We start from the raw sequence: 5,460 nt of genomic DNA, 5'->3' as shown, positions 1-5,460 counted from the left end.
TTTTTTTTACATGGACAATATGTAGCTACTTTCATCTCAGCAAAACAGATGCAAAATGTTAGTATACTGCTTCTCCTCTTTGTGCTCAAGTAAATATTCTGCAAGATTCAAGGCAGTGAAACATCAGAACAAGTTAGATCAGACAATACTTTAAGGACGGAAAAGTGGTCAGTGGATTTCTCTGTACTGACAGGCAGAGCACCTACTGATAATTAAAGGAAAACCAATCAACAAATCACCTTTGAAATACAGCAAATAGCTAATTAGGAGACACCTACTGAAACTGCTTACCTTATTAGAGATATATGTGTAATGTGTTGTGTATGGAACAAGGACATGCTAACGCTCCATTCATGCACAGTGTATGAAAACTTCAATTTCTTCTCAAATCACTTCTGAGGAGAGAATCATAGAAGGAAACTAAACCAGTCATTGCTGATTATGCTATCCCTTTTTATTTTTATCTTGGAAAATCAGGTACATAGAGATCAAAAAATATATTTTACCATCTGTTACTGTAAGTTGAAGAACATTGGCACAGTAGGAAAAATTTGAAGGATTTTATCAACAGCATTGTCATTTCTCCCTTCAAAAACACACAAGCCATCAGCAGTTCAGGAGAATGACAGTTTAAGGATAAAAATATGATATGAACAAAGAACCTATAAATATATATGTTACTTTCTTTCTAACAACATTTAATCCTCCATATTACTCTCAACTTGTCTATCCACTTGTCTTTCACATTTCTCTCAGGATCAGTACATTTTACAATATAAAAATCACAGAATTGTAGAGGTTAGATGGAATACCTGGAAATCACCCAGTCCAGCCCATGCTATAGCAAATTCCCTACAGTAGATACACAGAAAAATGTTCAGGAAGCTTTTTAATATCTCCCGAGAAGACTTCACACTCACTCTGGGCATCCTGCTCCATTGGTCTGCCATCCTGAAAGTAAAGAAGTTTTTTCATGATCATAGGCGACATCCTGTGTTCCAGTTTGTGCTCCTTACCCATTGTTCTGTCACTGGACATCATTGAAAAGAGCCTGGTCCCATCCACTTGGCTCCTGCCCATTAGATGTCTGTAAACATTGATAAGATCCCCTCTCAGTCTCCTCCTGCCTGAACAGTCCCAGGTTACTCAGCCTTTCCTCACACTGGAGACGAACTGGGCCCCTCATCATCTTTGTTAGCCTCTGCTGGACTCCCTCCAGTAGTTCCTTGTCTTTCTTGAACTGGAGAGCCCAGTACTGGACACAGTACTCCAGATGTGGCCTCTCTAGAGCAGAGTAGAGGAGGAGAATCACCTCTCTCGACCTGCTGGCTGTGCTCTTTTTAATGCATCCCGGGATACCATTGGTCTTCTTGGCCACAAGAGCATACTGCTGGCTCATAGTGAACTGCTGTCCACCAGGATACCCTCTATCCATGCAGAGTTCCCTTCCAGCAGGTCAGCTCCTAACCTGTAATGATGCATGCAATTATTCCTCCCCAGGAGTAGCACTCTGCTGCACATGCCCTTATTGCACGTCAACCGATTCCTCTCTTCCCAAATCTCCTGCCAGTCCTGGTTTCGCTGAATAGCTTCTGGTGTGTCAGCCACTCCTCCTAGCTCAATATCATCAGCAAAATATATGAGGGTACGTTCTACCTCTTCATCCGAGTCATTGATGAAGATGTTGAACAAGCTTGGATCTAGCAGTCACTCCTGTGGAACACTGCTAGCTACAGGCCTCCAACTACTCCAACTGCATCACTGATCACAACCCTCTGAGCTCTGCCAGTCAGCCAGTTCTCAGTCCACCTTGTTTGTTTAACCCACACTTCTTAATCTTACATACAACAAAGTTACAAGAGTGACATTGGCTTTCTTCCAGTTCTCAGGCACCTCTCCCATTCTCCACGACCTTTCAGATATGGTAGAGAGCAACCGGGCAATCACTTCCAACTGTCACTTCTAATTCTTTTAACTTTGAAGAATATCTATAATTCAAAATACCATAATTACTAGTTGTTGTTAGGAGAATAGGCTCATTTAATATCAATGCCATAGTTACTCTATTTTTGATGTAGAAATATAATTCTCAAGTTCATTTGTAGTTTAAATTCCCAAATATTCTAAATTAACTTAAGAAAATATTAGAATTGTGAAACATGATTTTTATAGCTGCTGGTGCCTCCTTTCATGAATATTAGACCTATTCAAGTTCTCTCAGTAATATGCATTTAGCCATTTTCCTGCCTATTTCACACTTCACAATACTAGTCACAGAAGAGCTGAGTTTGGAGAGGAGCTCTAGAGATGTCTTGTCTCATCCTTGTACTTGGAAGCATGTTGCCTAACACAACATGTTAATCTCCAGTTGGGGTTTGAGTATTGACAAGGATGAAAAGTCTGTAGCCTATCTGAGCACATTTTTTCCAGTTCTCATACACCCTCACAGGAAAGATATTTTCTTTTAGATTCAGGTTTTATCCTGTTAGCTAAGACCTGCTTCAGTAAGTGTTCACACAACCACCGAACACAAAAGGGCTCTTGTGCAACATAAGCGAAAGAGCAACTCTAATGAAAGTTTCTTTCCAGGGCAGGATGGATGACTTGCACAGCAATAAGGTTAGCAAAGGCTAATAGTAAAAGTTTTAAAACATAAATCAACTTCTAAGTTTATACACATATTTTAATTCTCAAGTATTTAAAGAGCACATACATTATTTCTGATTACAAAAGCAAGATCAACCCATTAACTCATACAACATATTGTTTTGGTATTTAGTGTCAACTGGGTGAAGGAAGGAGGTAAAACGTTGCTAGGTCTGTTAATATGACATTCCATTATCCTACACAAAGCTAATAGGTAACACATAATTCTTACTGTTCTTGTTTTCACTTACTAGTACTACATCTTACGTGAGTAACCACTATCTTTGTAAATACCATACAACAGTACTCCAGAAAGGAAGCATGACTGCAAGTCCAAGTTCATAATTTCAAATTCCCATCCTGAGAACAAAAAATACGATTTTCTTCTGTTCAAGTTCCAGGTTAAACCTGGAGATCCTCAATGGTTCTAACTTGAAAAGAAACCTGTCCTTTGGTCACATCCTGATTCAATCCTTACCCAGTCATAATTATTTCAGTTCATCTCCAGTGAGACTTCATTTGTTTCAGGTTTGGCTTGGTTCTTCATTAAGGAGAAAAACTGGATTTTTTTTCACTCCAAGTTTGAGAGGTTTTTATTTTACTTTATAGCCCCCCCACCCCCTTTCCTACTGACACAAACACATGAATGCTCTCAAAGGGGTTACTAAGGAAACCAGAAACTATGGTAACCTAGACTAGAAGCACTCTTATTTATCCAAGGAGAGGAAAAGGAAAATTCAGGCAATGCATACTGCAGTCACACTGAAGGTCCTGATCTTTCGTTTTAGATGCAGCAGATCTTCCGTTTCGCATCAGACATCATGCCTTGCAGAAACATAACTATTCATATGCATGAATGTAATTGCAGGTAAATGGATTTGGGCAAAATTACTACACCAAATTTGTAAATGATTTTACATTTTCCTTTCATCATCAGGTAAAAATAATGCTAAATTATATTATTCTTCGAACATTATCATTGCAGCTTGGTAACCTATGCACCAGAATGCCTTTCTTTGCTCTAAGTACTCTTCTCAGAACCTCTTTCTAAAACCCTCACCCTGCACATATTTATAATCACTTTCAGTTCTGCTGCTATAAAAAGACTATGAAAAGCTGGTGAAATGCACTAACATTGCTAAGTATGCCGCTTTGTTAGAAGTGAGGGGAGCTCAGAAGCTCAGTAAACTGGTCAGGAGATATTGCTTTGTAAAAATAATCATTTTACCACTGAATTCAGCAATAAAACATTCTCTGATTGCAGGATACCAACAAAATTTAGTATCGTTAATGAAAAAATAGCAGATATCATAATAGAGGAAGATCTTAATCTTGACCATGTTCATTCCTTTATAGCTTTGTGGAAAATAAGAGTTGTTTATGCTGCAGGATAAGCTCATTAATTTAGAAACAAGGAGATTCAAGTTGCCTATGGCTGAATGGCATACATTTTTATGTCTTTGCTAATGGTCTGATTCAGTGACCCAGGGTAGAATATTGAATAGCACCAATGCAAATAGACTTCTGAAATATGTGAGAGTATTCCAACAAGGTCACTGCTTGACTCGCAGTTATAGAGCTGGACCTAGTGTTAGCAAAAGTGTAAGCTTTATCAGAAAAAGCTGGTGATAGTGGTCAACATGATATTTGACATATCTGTGCAAGAAGTTGTTTGCATCAAGGCATTCTTTCTAACTGAAGAACGTGGCTGTCATATTTAAAAGAGAATAGAAAAGTTTTTTAAAGTTTGTATCTTTTGGTGTATCATCTGGAAAATATGAAAGAAAGGAAGATAAAATAATGTCTGTATATACCATACATGACTGAATTAGAAAGAACATGAAATAGACTATATTACCTATATATGTCTTTTAATGAGTGGATGTGATCAGTAATAGTGAGCTGATTGTCATCAAATGGTTGATGCTGAAAAAAAATATTCTAGGCAGAACTGTGGCATATTGTGCATGTAAACTGAAGAGATGAGAGATGATGCGAAATCCCTCCCACTTAGCATATCCACTTCAGAGGTAGCCAGGATTTCGTTGCTATGAGAGAGGAAGGAAGCTGGCCTGTTATGAATGGTGCACAGAGCTTTTTAGTCACACAGGCAAAAACAGAAATGCTAGGAAAGAGAACTGTCTGATGTTAACATATTAAAGGAGTTAATTAAATGGGTAAGTCACATTATAAAAAGGCACAAAGTCCTTTTGCTATCTGCATGAATTGTGACCTAAGGCTGGCAGTACATGTTTTGTTGAATTAGAAAATATTTACAAAGTAAACTCCGGCTTGGAGGATGTGAATTGGGTACTAAAAACTTACCTGAAATTTTACTGCTATCATTTACTAATTAATATTTTAGCAGGAGGATTTACCATACCTAATGGAGAACAATTTCCCATAGTCACAATTCAGCTGAATGTTTTTCTTGCTTTGACAAAAGAGAAAAGAAAAAGGAAACTAGTGCGTATATTGGGCAGGACAAATGATTTTATGCTAGATTTGTTTTTACTAATGTGACATTAATACAGAGCATTTAAATCAACAGTGTCCCTCCCTGTATGCACTCTACAGGTAAAAATTCTTGTTTTTGCAACTGTGAGGCACACTCTACAAAGGTGATGCTGCTCAGTGTCTGTGCTGGAAGCACTGTGGAAACGCCACAGACTTCTGTTCCCCTGGTAGCTCAGTGGGAGCAGAACACAAAAAAGAGGAGAAAACAAATTGAAAGTGGGAACATTTATCTCCAGCTGAATTCAGGTGTGTCATGGAGTTAACTAGATCAATCTATGCCCGTGACAGGGGGGCAGT

Source organism: Meleagris gallopavo, chromosome 4 (assembly GCF_000146605.3).
Source record: "Meleagris gallopavo isolate NT-WF06-2002-E0010 breed Aviagen turkey brand Nicholas breeding stock chromosome 4, Turkey_5.1, whole genome shotgun sequence".
Classification (NCBI taxonomy): Eukaryota; Metazoa; Chordata; class Aves; order Galliformes; family Phasianidae; genus Meleagris; species Meleagris gallopavo.
This window is presented reverse-complemented; position numbering follows the sequence as displayed.